This window comes from Bicyclus anynana, chromosome 10, assembly GCF_947172395.1.
Source record: "Bicyclus anynana chromosome 10, ilBicAnyn1.1, whole genome shotgun sequence".
Classification (NCBI taxonomy): Eukaryota; Metazoa; Arthropoda; class Insecta; order Lepidoptera; family Nymphalidae; genus Bicyclus; species Bicyclus anynana.
The window spans coordinates 5,082,926-5,101,681 of NC_069092.1; the positions used below are offsets into that span (position 1 = coordinate 5,082,926).

At 35.4% G+C, this 18,756-nt stretch overlaps 1 long non-coding RNA gene across 1 annotated transcript in view; it reads left to right on the forward strand.

The window, feature by feature from the left end:
* The first annotated feature begins 2,087 nt into the window (after positions 1-2,087).
* Positions 2,088-18,756, forward strand: part of LOC112057773 (uncharacterized) — a 65,577-nt gene continuing 48,908 nt past the window's right edge. Inside the window, exons 1-4 of the long non-coding RNA XR_008251135.1 lie at positions 2,088-2,635; positions 15,039-15,239; positions 16,840-16,919; positions 17,208-17,410. This is a non-coding gene — a long non-coding RNA (uncharacterized LOC112057773). The remainder of the gene's footprint in view (positions 2,636-15,038; positions 15,240-16,839; positions 16,920-17,207; positions 17,411-18,756) is intronic.

The window sequence follows — 18,756 nt, forward strand, 5'->3', positions numbered from 1 at the left end:
CTCGTGAATGGCGTTAAGTCTGCTCATGACTACAGGGCCTTAGGCGACATCATTTTGGTTAATAATATTTTTGTAACAGATCATTTCTAATGACCACGTGATGGTAACCGCAACTTACGCAAGCTGTCGATGTAGATCACTTGCCTACGTAGTAGGTATACATACTTATTACCTACAGCTACCGATACTGGGCTCGTTAAGATAAAACCTGTATCCATTTTAGAAAATAAATTATTAAATGATAACAGGTACCCTTTGATTATATGTGTAAAATGTTGATAAGTGTATTGGTATTTAATAATTTAGAGTAAGGAATTAAATATCATTTGTGATGAAGGAAAAGCATCGTGAGGAAACCTGCATACCTGACAATTTTCTTAATTCTCTACGAGTGGGTAGTCTGCCAATCCGCATTAGGCTAGCGTGGTGGACAAAGGCCACAATAACTCTCGCATTCTGAGAGGAGTAGTCTGCCAATCCGCATTAGGCTAGTGGTGGACAAAGGCCATAATAACTCTCGCATTCTGAGAGGAGACTCGTGCTTAATAGTGAGCTAAATATGGCGTGTTAATGATGATGATAGCGAGTTTAGTGTATTGTTTTATTCTCTAACTAGCATACACTTTTGACTTCGTCCGCGTGTAAACCTTGAAACCTGATATTCTTTATTGAATATGCAAGAGTCAAGACCCATCATGCTCCAATGCAGTTTGGCGGCTTCGTGTCTTAAAGGTTAGGTTAGGTTGATGATCACATCAGATATAAATAAAAGTTGCTACAAACGCATTAAAAGCCTTGACAACTGCGGGCCGCTACGGAGAATTCTCGGAAGATTTAAACAAAAAAACATACATACAGCCGAACGTAGAACCTCCTCCTTTTTGGAAGTCGGTTAATTAGTTTACCGACACAGGAATCGAACCCAGGACTTCAAACTCCGTAGTCAAATAATTTAACCACTGGACCAGCTGTACTGTACGTGTCTAGTATAAATTGAACATTACGAAATCAAAAGCACCGTCAGCTGTTCAAATCACCTTTTGTTGAGTTTGATAAATGAGTTTGGTCCGTGTGGTGTCGTGCCTTACGCGGCTTACTTTTATAGTATTTCATACGTTTAAAAAAAAGTAAGGGTAAACGCTCACTGGTGCAAACACACGACAAAAATTTGATAGTGCAACGAGTAGGTAGCGCTCGTTTTTATTGTTTAATCGACTTAATAAAAGGAGGTTAAGATTTTGACCTTTGATGATTCCATCGATCGTAGATCGTTAGATAGGCCCCAAAGCATCGCGGAATTCTCATGGGTTTCGCACGTTGAGTACGTCATCACTCGTCATAGAATAATATTGATCAGAAGTGATAAAATTTATATCGATGGATGATTCATCATTAACGATTCATAATCGCCTCACTGAATCGCCACGCAGAATCGAATAGATTGTTCAGTAATTACGAAATGGTATTTATATACAGTAAATATTTATCTACTTACTATACAGTAACCCCTACAGACTGATATTTATATTGATACCGCTTATTCATTCAATAGTGTTAAATCCATCTTTGTATTTTTTTTTGCTACGATAATATCTTAAATAATTTTAATCGTCACCCACCAAAATCCAAAATCTACATAATAAAAAATCGATTTTAAAGTCTATTCCATTTTTTCATCCGTCCATTTTAACCGACTTCAAAAAGGAGATCTCAAGTTAACCGGTATGTTCTTTTTTATCTTATTTTCTTTTAAGGACGATTTGCGGTGAAAATATTATAAATAATCGTGTTGAAAGTAAAAAATCCGTTCGTTACATTTTTAATTAATTATCTTACCTCCTATAATTTTTACTACAAATTAAATAAAACAGTATTGCATTAAAAATAATCACGTTTTAAAGTATCAACTGTTCGTGACTAGACCATAATAATTTTATAATAACGGAGGTTTGTTAGTCATAGATAGTGACCGTTATCCAATAAATTTTAGTGCCCTGGACAAAAGCACACTATTTCGCCGAAGACCCCAAGCTCATAACGTCAAAATGATGATATATTACAATTTGCTCAAAGGGGACCCTTTTTTGTTCTCACAGTAATGGTTTTGTTTAAAATCGACGCCTGCGAGACAGAGATACGGGAGGCATGGTGGTGTGAGGGAGAGGAAAGATGAAAGTGCATACGTTCCCGCCAAGAGAAAAGTGATTCAGAAATTGAGTCGAGATGTAGTTTACTCACTGTCAACAGTTTGTGTTGTGGTGTCTGCGAGCGAGGATTTGAATTTGGAATAGTGTGAAATTCAAAAAAATAACGTTTATCAAAGTGTAAATAACTAATCGTTTGATATTAAAAGTACCCGCAAATATTTTATATCACCAACAAAGCGATTGAATGTATGTGAAGGTCAAGTGACAAATTAAACATTCGAGAACAAAGATATAATAAATGACGTTACAATTTATTAGTGTCACCTTACGTTTGGTTAACGAATCACTTTGAAGACGGAAACAAGAAAATTTTCTAGAAACTTTGAAGGCTTTCACGGATACTATGTTTTCGAGATTTTCCTAAAGATGGCGCTGTGGTACTGCGAAAAAACATAATTTGAACACGTTATTGAATCGCAATGGAAAATGTAAGTAAAGAGTAATTAATTTTTATTATATTTATAATAATATCTCAATTTGAATGGATAAAGCATCCATATAATAATAATGTACGCCATCTATTGCATGCAAAGGATATTATGTAGACACAAAGCGTGTACTGGTTCGGCGCATATTTCGCTTTGAAACCTTTAAAGGCTGTATGTTAGAACCTTGTAGCTCAAGTATACTCTACGACAGGTTTTAAGAACTAACGTTTGGGTTTCCAAGACTATTGTAAAATCAAGTTATATATTAACCATAAAATATCTAATTAATGTCATACATTAAAGTAGATTTTGTCAGCCACTGATGATCAATTAATCTTACATGCCTGCAGTGCTAACGGCTTGACAACCGTTTTTGACGGCCTCCGTGGCGCAGTGGTATGCGCAGTAGACTTACAAGACGGAGATCCTGGGTTCGATCCCCGGCTGGACCCATTGAGACTTTCTTAATTAGTCCAGGTCGGGCTGGTGGGAGGCTTTGGCCGTGGCTAGTTACCACCCTACCGACAAAGACGTACCGCCAAGCGATTTAGCGTTCCGGTACGACGTCGTGTAGAAACCGAAAGGGGTGTGGATTTCATCCTCCACCTAACAAGTTAGCCCGATTCCATTTTAGATTGCATCATCACTTACCATCAGGTGAGATTGTAGTCAAGGGCTAAATTGTAAAGAAAAAAAACCGATAAAACTAATCATGTGTTGGTTGCATGACATCATGCCGATCGCGACCAACACACGATCAGTTTTATCGAACGTCAAGCCGTTAGCGCTGCTGGCATGTGAGATTACTTGATCGACCGTGGCTGACGTTAGACTAAAATTTAACAGATCTTAGCAATTAAGCTTGAATGTAGAAGATGTAACTTCAAGTTGAAGACGCTTTCTAAACCTAATACTTATACATGTTTCTATGTGGCATCACAGAAAAGCAGTAGATAGCTTAACAATATCTCTATAATGAGATGACAGTGCCAACGTTAACCTATACTACTAGTAAATGCATAAAATGTAAACTAGATATACGTTGTATATACGAGCTCATGACTAAGGGCCCCGACAATACTCACGTTTAGTCGTATTACGGAAATACTTAGTTGTTTATCATCTTACCTGAACAATACCACCAAGTGAATTAGCGTTCTGGTACGATATTAAATAAGTAGAATAATTCAGGGGTAGTTTTGGAAAAGTTATTTCTTGAAGCTTTGACCCACCACACTGCTCCAATGCAGATCAACGGGCTTCTCTTCTAAATTAACGCTTCATGACACTAATATTATAAAGGCGAAAGTTTGTGTGTGTGTAAGTGTGTATGTTTGTTCCTCCTTTACGTTGCGGCTACCTACTGAAGCGATTTCGCTGAAATTTGGATTGGAAATAGATTTTCCTATGGATTCATGGTTCCCGCGGGATATGTGAAAAACTGAAATCCAGGCGGACGAAGTCGCGGGCGTCCGATAGCTTAATATAATTCAAGATTGTATTCACATTTCTCGTTCTTCGTTGAATTCAAAATTCAGCTGAATCATTTTTGCCCTAGCATTCGAAGGCAGCTTTAAAAAACTGCACTATAAATTTAAACAATCGCTGACTAGTATAACGACAATCCGCTGCAGCAAAATGGAGGCAATAACTCAAGCGGAGTATCGGGAGTTCTACATTTAAGGGTTAAGTGCTCAGCTTGCCAATGGCAATTCTGATACGGCTAGTAGTCTCTAAATGTATTTGCAGTTTTAGTTGCCACTCTTATTTGTAGAACACTTACTTATTATAAATCTTTACTTACCTACATTCAAAAAATCTTCGCTAATTTATTTATTTATATAAAAAATAAAATAATAAAAAAAAATAAAAAGCCTTTATTCTAGTATCCATTTACAATTTTAACTTACAATCTAACATTAATAAAAAAGAAATAATACACTAGATACAAGTCGCCTGTACGGCGTAGGCCTCCCCCAAATCTTTCCACATTTTCCTGTTTCGGGCTGTACGCATCCAGGCCGAGCCACTCGTTTGTGAGAAGACGTCTCTCCATCTCCTTTTCTGACGACCTCTTTTTCTTTTTTCGCCCCTTGGTACCCATTCCGTCACCCTTTTGGTCCATCTATCGTTCTGCAGTCTACAAATATGTCCAGCCCATATCCACTTTAAGGATCGGATCCTTTTTATTATATCCGTCAGTTGTGTTCTTTTCCTTATGGTTTGGTTTCTTACTCGGTCCTTTATTTTTACGCCCAGTATGCTTCTTTCCATTTTCCTCTGGCAGATAGAAAGTTTATCCTCCTCTTCTTTTCTTAGTGACCATGTTTGGCATCCGTACGTTAGGCATGGTAATATTGCAACTTCGAACAGTTTCCTTTTTATACTCATGTCTATGTCTTTATTTTTCATTATCTCTTTGAAGCTCCAATATTTTATTTATTTATATAACAATGTAACAAATCAGATTCAATCTGTAATATAAATTCCGATTGATTGGATCTTGTCTATGTCAGATGCTTTGCCATTTAATGAAACATTTTATTATTTTTATAGATTTTTGAGTCCAGTGCTAGTCAAAATATACGATATCAAAGGCCTTAATCAGACATCGTTGAATTAGAAATTCAAGTGTTCACTCGATACATATGCTCTGAAGCCTGAGAAAAAGGAGCTTGGGTTGTAACCATGTGGCATGTCGATTATCTTTCTACAAACGCTAACGCTACGAAAACTAACAAAATGTACAGGAATGACATTCACTATCGACAAGTCACGTGATCATGTTGTGGATCGGATCTGTCACTACCATACATTTTATTAATTTTCGAAACGTTAGCATTTGTAGAAAGAGACCTTGATTACAGGTCTACAGGTCTACTACTACTACTTGACTACAGGTCCTTGATAATGCTACTACGAGTGCATTGTTTTCTTTACTTTTGAGAAAACAATGTAGTTCGTCGGGAATCTTAAAAAGAAATGTTACTGACTAATTTGTAGAATAGGTACAAACTAGGTATACTATAAATTTAAACCGTTAATAACTAAAATCCATAGAAGTGAAATAGAGGCTATAACTCATGAAGTGTATCTTAATGTAATACTGGTGCTACCAGTTTAGAATTGAATTGCTTTAACACTATTAGAATTACCAACAGTGTTAAAGTTACTGTTCTTTGTCTTTCTCAAAATCTATATAATCATAAAATATCTATAATTGCTTCTATTACCCAAATCTAGCTCCATAACAACAAAGCAATAAAACATTATATTGCGTTTTCTGTGCATAGTAACTCATTTACCTTTTTATATTAATTTTAACCGGCCTCCAAAAAAGGAGGAGAGGTTCTCAATTCGACGCGTATGAAATTAAAATGTTTGTTACTTCATAACTTCATTTATTTTGAAAATTCTTTTTTAGTTTGAAAGAATATATACTTCCAGATTGGTCCCATTTAATTTTAATGAAAATCGGTTTATTAATTTTGTGTTAAAATAAAAATAACTGAAATAAGTCTTTGAAGTCGGTTCCATTTTTATGTTTAAAATATTATGTTCTAGTTGAGGTACTAATTTGTGTAAGACGTGTCCAAATTTTATAACTTACCGCAACGTTATTTAATTCATGATCGACAAATAGAAAAATTCAGAATGAGATCCAATTTACAATCAATTAGTTGTCTATGTACTATGTACGTATGAAATATAAGCCACAAAATAATCATCCCTTTCAGTAAATAAGTAGTTTAACGTAGTTAAAACTGTTGCACTATAAATTTACTCTAAATTGTTGTATCCACAATCCACTACAATAAAATTAAGGCAATAATTTAAGTGGCGTATCTTGAATGTCACTTTCGAGGGTTAAGAGCTTTAGATTGCCAATGGCAATTATGACACGATTCGTCGATTTTCTCTTACTATATTAAATTGCGTAGTTTTCCTTGCATTTTACTTACACTGTAAGATTAAATAAAAGACTTGAATAAATTTTGCTCCGCTATGAGTAGAGCAATAAAGCTAGGATTTGCATTTAAATTATAATGCGGATGTTGGCATTTCAGTTTAAGATATAATGTTGCTTTATTTCCGGATCCATTTCAAAATAAAGAGGTATTTTGAAAAACATTTTTATAATATACTACTAGCAGATCCCCTGAGGTTTTGCCTGCGTAGTACCTATTCCCGTAGGAATACGGAGATGAAATATAGCTTATGTTACTAGCTGATAACATAGCTTTACATAAGTGAAATAATTTAAAAAATCGATTCAGTAGGTAGTTTCGTAACAAACGAACAAAATTCAAATACAACCTCTTTTTGTTATTAGTTTATTTTAGTTATGCTTTTAGAAGTTAGCCCTTGACTACAATCTCACCTGATGGACAAGTGATGATGCAATCTAAGATGGAAGCGGGCTAACTTGTAAGGCGGAGGATGAAAATCCACACACCTTTCGGTTTCTTTAAGACATCGTACTGGAACGCTAAATCGCTTGGCGGCACGTCTTTGCCACGGCCGAAGCCTCCCACCAGCCAGACCTGGGCCAATTAGGAAACCTCTCTTTTACTTTGATATCAGTTCCAAAAATCTGTTTTTGTACTCCATACGTTCTACGATTCATCGATTGATTTAACATACACAGGTCTGAAGACTTCAGTATCCAGTGTCAAAGTTTGTAGCTTTAATAAAAAAAATCAATCGATGCAGTCGATTTAAATGGTATATGAAATGATTTAGCAGGGGATTATTTAGCACAGCACGATAAAAGCTAAGATTAATTTATTGCAGCTCCTAGGTTCTAAGTGGTAAACATTTAAATAAAACAGCTAGCTAGAATGCAACGTGTTGAGTAAGAAATTAATTTCCTTGCAAATTTACAGTCGGTATTAAGTTGTTGGGCGCTAGTTTCGTGCCAGATTCTGCTGGGGAAGTTGCGACTCAGGAAAACTTTGTCTCGGTTGTATTGCGACCTGTAGTGTTTGGGGTACAAGTTGCAAGCTTTAGAGGTTCACTAAGTTACGTCACTTTTTTTTATTTTATTTATTTACTTACCAAACACTTATCTCTGTAAGAGATCTCTGCCAGTGACCAGTGGGAGAGATTGTAAACAAAAGAAATGGATAGGTACAACAAAAAAAAGTGAGGAAACGTATACATAAATAATAAAAGTAAATTATATTAAATTTATCACAAATAACACTATTTTTTTAACACGTTTTTGTATTTTTACAACGTTTTTTTTAGGATTTTTTTTAAAATTGTTATTTTACATGCCTTGTTGGTGGTTGTGTGAGGATAAATCTTGTTAAATTAAAACCATTTTCTGACGATCGATTCTGACTTAAGTTTGGTAGATATATTATGAACTTTTGTTGATATAAATACATAAATAGTAGCCTTCTTACTCTACTTATATGTTGCTTAACAACCTTTTTTATCTGCCAGTGAAAGACCCGTTATATTTCGTCCAAAGATTAGCTCGGATAAACAGACAGATTTTTTTTAGAAAGCTTGTTTATGTTTTAATACCGTGTAAACAACTATAGAAAGCACTTGAGGAGTCACAGTTATTTTGCAATCACAGACAGACACATTTTGTTGATGTAGGTATATACCTATTCCAAGTCTCGGAACCATAGGTCATCTCTGGAAACACGCACTGTTCGAAGACATTTGTCTTCAGGCACATAGGGCGTGGTTGTATGTAGCCAGGTCCAGTCGGGGTTGGCAGCGGAATCTTTGCCGGAGATTCTTTACTTGCTGACTCTTTATGAAAGAGTCAGCTATGGGCCTCATAAGAAGGCTGAGAGTCACACAGCGGGCGATGGAACAAGCTATGCTCAGAGTATCTCTGTGAAATGAGGTATCGTGATCCGTAGAAGAGCCAAAGTCACCGAGTCACGAGTCGCGAAGCTAAAGTGGCAATGGACGGGGCACATACTTCGAAGAGCCGATTGACTTTGAGGTCCTCTAGTGCTGGAATGGCAACCGCGCATTGGAAGCGCAGTGTTGGTTGACCCTCCACCAGGAAGACTGACGACGTCAAGCGAGTCGCAGGGATTTGCTGGATGCAGGCGGCTCAGAATCGTGATGTTTGGAAGTCCCTACAAAAGGCCCATGTCCTGCAATGGACGTCCATCAGCTGATATGATGTATTGACTTAGGTAAAACATGTAACATAATAATGGTTAATATTTGTATTTTAACATTAAAATATTCAAATCCTGTTTGAAATTCTCTATACATTGGAGCATGCATCTATGCTACACAAAGTGAGGAAGGTTTTATTAAAATCGTCCGGGGCTCGGACAGATGCTGCAAATGCCTGCGTTAATACCGCGGCTCTGAACTTTTGCCAAACTTGATAACAAGTACCATATTGACTTTTATTACTATATCGTGATGTTCTCGCTTCCTCGCGTGCAATCGCACTAGATACTGACACACTTTTTTTTACCTCTTTAGCATAGTTGGCTAGCTCCAGACAACTTAAGATTTGACATTTTCTTGAATTTGCTCTTCAATAGCTTCTCGGTTAAAGACAGTATTGACGTCCGAGAGATCTAGGTTCGATCCTAGAGAGTATCCATTAGCCTTAGTTAAACTCGTATTATATCGTATTAAATTCAATTCTGATCGATGGCTGGTGGCATAGTTTTAGAAAAGGTATACCTACCTATTTCGGAGGCGGTTCATTTTAATTTGAAAAAAAAATATAGTCAGGTATATTAATTTTGACGGCCTCCGTGGCGCAGTGGTATGCGCGGTGGATTTACAAGACGGAGGTCCTGGGTTCGATACTCGGCTGGGCCGATTGAAGTTTTCTTAATTGGTCCAGGTCTGGCTGGTGGGAGGCTTCGGCCGTGGCTAGTTACCACCCTACCGACAAAGACGTACCGTCAAGCGATCTAGCGTTCCGGTACGATGTCGTGTAGAAACCGAAAGAGGTGTGGATTTTCATCATCCTCCTCACAAGTTAGCTCGCTTCCATCTTAGATTGCATCACACTTACCATCAGGTGAGATTGTAATCAAGGGCTAACTTGTACAGAAAAAGAAAAAAAATTTTGCAAAAATGTTTTTTTTTTTTATTTTAATCGGTTTTTACTTATTTAACGAATGTTTTGGAACTTTTTTGTCGAGTGATTTAACTTTTTATCATCTTACACGTATAAAAACATTGTAGCGTCTGAATGTTGATTTGGAAAGCTATTTGCACTGTTTCATGGTAATTTTATGAGCGCCATAAAATTCACCGTCCAATTATAGACGAGATAATTTATTTTTTACGTCACAGACAGTAATCTGGTGCGGCCAAAAATAAAACGGCAAACAATTATTTTATTCGTTTTATTGCGTGGTTGATTTTAATGTTATTTGATTTACCAAAATATGACAGCTTGTAACTAGTATCGGGGTGTATTTATACATTATCTAAGTATTAGTATCTAGTACATATAAATATACTCAGAGGCACAAATTATCAGCCCTCTTTAATATGACGCGAGTATATTAAAGTGGGCGGATAATTATGCCTCTGAGTATATAATATAATATACCTTAGTACCCACAGGCTATAAGTACGCTAAGGATTTGTAATTTTGAGAAAATCGTTAACCGAAATACACATACAGGCTTATAGACATATATGTAGGAGAATTTTTTTATACCTACGAGTATATACATAATATAATACTACATTAATCACCATCTTTATCAACCTATTTTACGGCTCATTTCCAATCAGTTATCAATGCTTATAGGAAATACTTGTATAGAACTTAGACCCACCACGTCGCTCTGATGCGGGTCTATGGAGTAGGTATACAAACATGGGTCTGATATTAAATCTTTTTTAAATCTTAATATCCATAGGTACTCGTCTAAAAAAAGCGAAAGGTCACTCACGAAATGTCAAAAATCGCTGAACGTAGAAAGAAGAAATTTAGCAGGTAGGTTGTTTAAAACCATCGCCACGGATGCTGCCCTCGTTTTAGCAAATCTCATACCAGCTCACCTGCTGGCTCACGAAAGAACATCTACGTACGGACAACTGCCAGAGGAAAGAAATAAAGCTAGGGACACTACACTACAGAAGTGGCAAAATGAGTGGGACCAGTCAACAAGAGGGCGCTGGACTCACAGACTGATTTACGACATACAGGGGTGGGTGAATAGAAAGCATGGACACCTAACATTCTGGATGACACAGTGCTTCACAGGGCACGGAGTCTTTATGCAGTACCTGAAACGCATAAAAAAAAGAGATTCCGCAGAATGCATGTACTGCCCAGAGGAAGATGATGCGGAACACACTTTATTCCACTGCCCAAATTTTGAACAACAGAGAGAATTAGTAAAACGTCAGGTTGGGAGCGAAATAGAAGTTGGAAATCTAAGCAGCATAATGCTAGAGACGAAGGAGAAATGGGAAGCTATAAGATTTTATCTGGAAGGAATAATAAAGTGTAAAGAGAAGGACAACAGAGAAAGAAATAGAGCTCGGTGATACATAGACAGGGGTGTTGGTGGTAGGTCGAATTGGCAGGAACACCAACGCCTTGGGGTCAGGAGGGGCTTTTTTTTTAGCCGGTTGGAGTCCGGCACTATCCGGTTCAGGATGTCCATGAGGATTTTTTTCCTCCTAAAAAAAAAAAGGTTGTTTAAAGTTCCGTTTAACCTTAAATGTTAACAAACATACTTGAAAGTACAATCCGTAACTCCAATCTGATACGTTTAATTAATTAACAAACGCAAACAAAACCGTGTAGGTGTAGATACGAAAACGCGTGTTGATTTTGACGAAAAATTTAATAGAATATTTATTTATACGATCTCTGGATCACTTTTAACCCCGAATTGGGTTAAATATGTTTACCATTATGGAAAATACGAAAGCAGGACATGGGAAATTATTATTATTTATTACTTATGAATTGTTAAATATGTTCATTACTAAAATTAAACAGCTATATCTTAGATAGTTTTTTAGAAAATTTTGATTAGAGGTGCCTTCCATTTTCACTCGCAATGTCGTAAAAATTATAGTAAGTAGGTTATGTATATATATACCTAATATGTTTTATAACCTAATACTTTTCTAAACACGCCAAAAACAAATGACAAGACTGCAAGTTCCAGAGGTTAGCGTCTGTACATCAGCTTGAAATTTTATTTATTCGGTATTTTTGTTTTCATTTGATCTTGATGAAACAAATGATTCCAAGCTTTGGTTAATCTTAATAGCTCAACGGTAAAGTAGTCTGACTCGGTAAAATGAAAGAAAGAAAATAAGTTTATTCATTTTTAATGGTAAGTGGTGGTGGTTGGATCCCGCCCCGTTGGTCTACTGTCGTGCCTACTCCTAATACAGTCTTTTGGAATTAGTCAGTCCGATTAGTTGGAGTGGAATGGGAGTATTAGTCATTTAAAATATATGAACGAATAGATGTGGCAAATATTCTTTTTTTTTTTAACAAAATCTACCTGTGAAAACCGCGTAGAAATTATTGCAGTAACTGAAAATTAATCAGACATATTCAAACATACATTTTCTGTTTTGCATTTTGTTGCACTTCTTTTTTCATTTTCTTCTACTCCCTTGTTATAGAATAGACTCTATAAATAGAAAATAAACTTCTGAGTTTCATTATACATCGTATAATATTAATGATTAAAAAACCTACCAAAGTAAGATGAGAAAGCCATGTCCAAGGAATATCGAATGTGTGGTCGCCCTGAACATCATAAATTCACTATGACATTAAATCCATGAGCGAGGGTTTTTCTAACTCACGTGAAAAACGGAGGTTCTGTAATTGAACTGTATTGTATGTATGTTTCTGTGATCGCGATTTTCTCAGAATCTATATGATTTGACTTGTCAAATTTTTCTTATCTAAATGGATATTATATCAGGAAAATTTACAATGTATACCTTTCTGAAGAAGATGCCAATTCTCGAAGCATTACCTAATTAACTATAACATACAAGAATTGCTGTCTCGATACCTGTTGCTAAACTGAATAACGTGCTACAAAGCTAAACGGTAGGAAATCACCGATAAAATATTTAACCTCAGGACACACCAATTTCGAGTCATTTTAAATTTAATATCGCAAATAAAAACATCGTCATCAATCAATCAATCAAACAATTCGGCTCACTGCTGAACTCGAGTCTCCTCTCAGAAAGAGTGGGGTAAGGCCAATAGTCCACCACGCTGGCCCAATGCGGATTGGCAAACTTCACACAGGCAGAGAATTAAGATAATTTTCTGGTATGCAGGTTTCCTCACAATGTTTTCCTTCACCGATTAAGACACGTGATATTTAATTTCTTAAAATGCACACAACTGAAAAGTTGGAGGTGCATGCCCCGGACCGAATTTGAAACCCACACCCTCCGGAATTGGAGGCAGAGGTCATATCCACTGGGCTATCACAGCTCAATAAAAACATGTACCTATAATATAAATTATTTAAATTACTAATCTTTTCCTTTTTATTATATGTATTGCAAATATGAAGGTATTGTAATATATGTTATGTTTGTCGCTTTTCATGCATAATTACTAGCAGATTTTGATGTAATTTTAAACATAGGTAAATTATAATCTGGACTATTTTTAACTTGTTTGTAATCTCCAAATAATAGGTCAATACATATCAATGCATTAATCTATGGTATACCTATCAACTAAAACTAAATTAATAGTTTGTTCTATTTAATCTACGAAGCCTGCGTTTATTGCCACGTGTTTAAATTTTACAGAAATGTAATTTTAGCATATCTTTTTTCAATTTCAGTTAATGGCTTTCATACAATTCCAAGCAGATATATTGAATAAATAAGCAAAAATATTTTAATCAAAAAATGTTTAAAGTAATCGCTAAAATAAATAGGTTATAACAAAAATGTAACAATACAGCATGTAACAAAAAGCCGCAGAAAATAGCTCATTTACAGAACATCAGATATGTTAATTTGCGTTATACTTGTTCTCTTTCTGGGGTATAATTTCATTAAAACGCAAAATGACAGGCAAATAAAAGCTCTCCTCTTTTTTCAGCTTCGGTATACATGTGACGCCCGAAGCGAAAATGGCACAGACCAAAATGGCGGATGAGAGATCAATATGACCTACCAAAAGGTGATGCTGTCTTTATCGCACGTACTCATTATATCGACCCCTCTCGCTCTGACGGGTCGTCGCGCCGCGGCTACAATACGTCGTATGACGAAGTAAATTTTCCGCCGCCAATTTTCACATAGACTTTTGGGAATATAAATCTTTTAGGGTCTCCTGTAACAACATGTTTGCAAAGCTATTAGCAACCTGCGACGAGTGTTGTTTCCTCTTCTCAACACGCACAATAGACACTTTACATTTTAAATTTTCTTTACAACACGCTAGCGTGATATGGTAATTCATGTAAATTATGAAATTATGTTTATTAGGTTATTAATTAGGGCTTAATACGTTTATTGCCCATTTGTTCGTAATTTACGCAGATAATACATATTTTGAAGTACTTTAACAACGCCTGTAAAGACTAGTACGTTCCTTTTTTTAATCCCCGACACAAAAAGAGGTGTTTTAAGTTCGGCGTGTCTGTCTGTCAGTCTGTCTGTGGCACTATAGCTCCCGAACGGATGAAGATATTTCTGAGTGAGAAGAGTGACTTATGTACGAGTGTAGACATATTTAATGAAAATCGGTTGAGCTGTTGAAAAGTTGTGGGGGTGAAAGTGGGAAAGAATAACCGAATATTTGCAAATATACTCGAGTAGGGTCTCAAATGAAGGCGCACAGAAATTTAATATTGATGACTAGATCGAGAGTGTAATTAGTAATATCATGACATTCGGGGGTTTTTCAAAATTATCAATTTTATGTCATTTCCTCAAATGAAAGCTTCCTGAAAAGATACAATAATAGTGGAAAGTTGAATGTATATATGAATTGTTATATTTACAATTATTCTAATATCTAGTACCTAGTATCATCATTAATACATGTAAGTAAAACTGATGTGTCTGTCTGTGATTAAAATAACTATATTTTTTCAAGTGCGTATAGTTATTTACTCGATAGGAATTAAAACACAAATATGCTTATTTTTTAAATTTGTCTGTCTGTTTTTCCGGACTAATCTTTGGACTGATTTTAATGGAACTTTCACTGTAAGATCAAGGAGGTTATTGAGCAACATATAGACTGCTTTTAATCAGAAAAATCTATGGTTTTTGCGGGATTTGTAAGAACCATATTTCACGTTTACTCATGGTTGCTAGTGAAAATAAAAAGCAGGAGAATTATCTGCTTGTTCCGTCTGCTATTAGAAAAAAAGATCTAACAATTGGTTTATTTTTAAATTTTCTTTATAATTTTCAGACGATGTGGCTACGAACTGAGGTCAAGCTCATTAAAACTTTAAGGGACATCGTGCAAGAGCTTTTGCGAAAGAGGGACGGACAATAAACTGTTCATAAATCTAAATTGCTCTTAGCTTCATGAAATCGGGGCTCTCGGACCGAAGATAACTTTAACTGCGAGTATGAATTTGAATTGAAATGGCGTCTGATAAGATTATATGTAAGCTGAACTGAATTTTATTTCTTGAATATTTATATGCGAGTTTTTAATCTACAATCGAAGTCAGGATGTTGTTTAAAGTCCTTTGAACAGGTTAAACCAATGGTACTCAACCTTTTTCACAAACACGTGTTAGTCTTGGTGTCGGGGCCGCAAAAAAAAAAAAAACTTTTTCTTAGGTTTTCGCAAAAGGATAATAGGTTAAATGATAACATGGTTTTATAAATTGTATATAAATTAAGAGTATGCTAATAGTAACTATCGTCCCTGAAATCAACTGAGCGCATGTAATAAGTACAGTGCACATTAAAAACAAAACAACGTCAACGTTAGGTGATTACCGGTGGGTGAAAGGCGCGCGGACGGCGGAGTTAGTTTTCAAAATGGTTTGATTAATACCAGATGTCTTAGATGGGCCAACAACAATTAGATGGGCTTTTGCGGTTAGGCTTAATTTCATGATCTAGGTATCTATATATAAAAAAATAGATATGTTTTTTATTGAGAATCGATAGAATAGGGAACTTTAGCTAACTTATCCTAATAACTATACAAATCTTTCACACGCGGAATGGTGGCAATAACACTATTCTCGGTACTTGGTACAGCAATAATAGTCAAATAAGGTAAGGCAATGTGGTCGGGATTGAACCTAGGACTTCTTTATCAGGTTACGCCAATAGTCCACCACGCTGGTACTATGCGGATTGGCAGATTTCACACACTTAGAGAATTAAGAAAATTCTCAAGTATATAGGTTTCCTCACGATGTTTTTCCTCCACCGTTTGAGACATGTGATATTTAATTTCTTAAAAGCACATAACTGAAAAATTGGAGGTGCATGCCCCCGTACCGGATTCGAAGCCACACCCTCCGGAATTGGAGGCAGATGTCATATCCACTGGGCTATCATGGCTCTTAATACCTTGTTACTTACATAAAAAAACATACGGTAACAGAACCGAGTACGTTCTTTTCAGTTAAACAATAGATATGGATGTTATCTGTGGCTAAAGGGAAACCTACACAAATAAAAGTTCTAAAACTAAGATATCTCTCCAAGAATTTAGTTTAAAATTCTGTAGATAAGTTTAAATGATTATTGCAAATAGGGATCTCTTGGCGCAGACTATGATGTTATTGAACTGGGACATTTGCATAATCTATGGCTATGAAGTCAGCTCTGCGACTAATTTAGGTACGCCAAGAAAACTAAATTATCTTTGGATAAAATTTTAGGAACATTTATTAATCCCGCAATTCTTACAGTAAAGATAAAAGCTCGAAATAAAACTAGCCTATAAAAGACAATGATTTATATACAATATTTCATTAACGTACAGAAACGGAACACATACCTACTTGGAAATGGCATTTTTACATATAAGCGGCTAAAAACTCTGTGTGTCGCGGATAGCGTTTTTGCGATTGGTTGCTTGCGTAAATGTCCAAGCGATATTTTTTAGTTTATAGCCGCTTATGTATAAAAAGGTTATGATATTTACTAACAAAATCTTTTTATACTAAAAGTTGGAAATAAATAGTTGACATAATATGCAATCACACAAATTAAATTTCAAATTTAACTATTTATTTCAGGTTTATTTGCCCATACTAGTGATTATCGTCGTCAATTACAGAGCTTCAACTTCCAAAAAACTCTCTTTATATGTATACAGGTATGCAATGCTTTGCGTCCGTATTATCTGAGAGATAATATTTGTTAAACTTGTACTAATGCAGTAATATTCACTTCTAGGCTTTAATTGTCTATTTTTATTGATTTCAAATACAGTGTAACGCTAATTGCGAAAGTATTTTATTATGTTCTTTACATCATCTTACCTTTACCAGTTTCTTTGTTTATTTTTATGTTTGCAATGTAAAGATTTTCATTGCAAGCATAAATAATTAAATATATTTTAATTACTTATCGTTACGCAAAAGATGACCAATATTATTTTCAGATTGCAAATAATTAATAATAATGCAAAGAAGCAAAAAAAGGAGGAGAGCGAGGAGGACGCTAAAGAAAACGCTAGAGAAAAGCAAATGGCGCCGCATGACTGGAAATTCCAAGTACAAGATGAAGAGATAACTAGATACTAAGACTTCTTTCGAAGAAAATCAGAAGTATAAGACCTGAGCAGCAGTAGATAACGCTTACGTGGTAAGTGTACATTCAGTAGTATTTAATTATTTTTTTCATTTTGCTTTTTCATAGCATGCCGCTATACCAACTGGGTACTATTTACTCCGCTTCTAAATATCACGTCAAATTCACTAGCAATTTGTGAAGTAGGTACCTACTCTCTTAATTTTTAAAATGCATAGTGATTCTGCAATCACTATGACGGCCTCCGTGGCGCAGTGGTATGCGCGGTGGATTTACAAAACGGAGGTCCCGGGCAAAAAAAATAATCAATCAATCTTTTTTTTTATTTCAAATAGGCCTAGTTTACAAGCTCTTTCTAAAAGTCAGGTAATAATATTAAACTTAAAATAATGGTGATAATAATTATTCAGCCATTAGCTTATATATTGTTCATGTGAAAACATAGCAGATTAGTTCAGAGCAATCATGTTATAAGAAAATTTAAATTATTTAATAATTAAATTAGTTAATAGTTCATAAGCTTCCACTACGTTAATTTTTTAACACCCGTGCATTAACTGGCAAGGTATAAATGTATAGCTACTCCAACTTTAGGGCATATCCAGATGTATCGGTTCGTACTGATACGAAATTTGGTGAATGGCCAAGTGTGACTGATTACTATATCACAATATTCATAATTATACTAATCCTTTTATTCTGAACAGCATATTTTAAATATTTATTGTGCTTACCCTGACTCGCTTCTATACTTTTCAATGGAGTTGCGCTTCTTTTCTCCGGTGAAGTGCTGCCCATTTGTCAAAACAAGCATTATAATTATTTATTACATTATTACGCTTTACAACTTTAAAAAAAAATATACAATTATACAAATACTAGCGCACGCCCGCGATTTCATCTGCGTGGAATTAAGTTTTTCACAAATTCCGCGGGAACTATAAGATAAAGATAAGATAAATATACTTTATTTGCACACCACAAAGACAAAAACAAGTGAAATAAAAAACAAATTAAGAAGAGATCAGCATACAAAAGGCGGCCTTATCGCTAAGTAGCGATGATTTTTTTCGGGATAAAAAGTAGTCTATGTGTTTATCCAAGCTATAATCTATAATTATCTTTTTAAAATTTTAATTAATTAAGTTCATTAGTCGCGGCGTGAAAGACTAACAAACATTTATACCATCAAAATCTCGAGAAACCATGGATTTTTCGGGACAAAGAGTAGCCTTTGTGTTAATCTAGAGTAATATCTATTTCCAAACCAAATTTCAGCCAAATCGGTTCAGTAGTTAAAAAATAACAAACATCCATACAAACTTTCGTGTTTATAATATTAGTAGGATGTGTAGGTACACGTAAGTTCGTGTGGATTACCCCTTATTACAAAGGAGTAT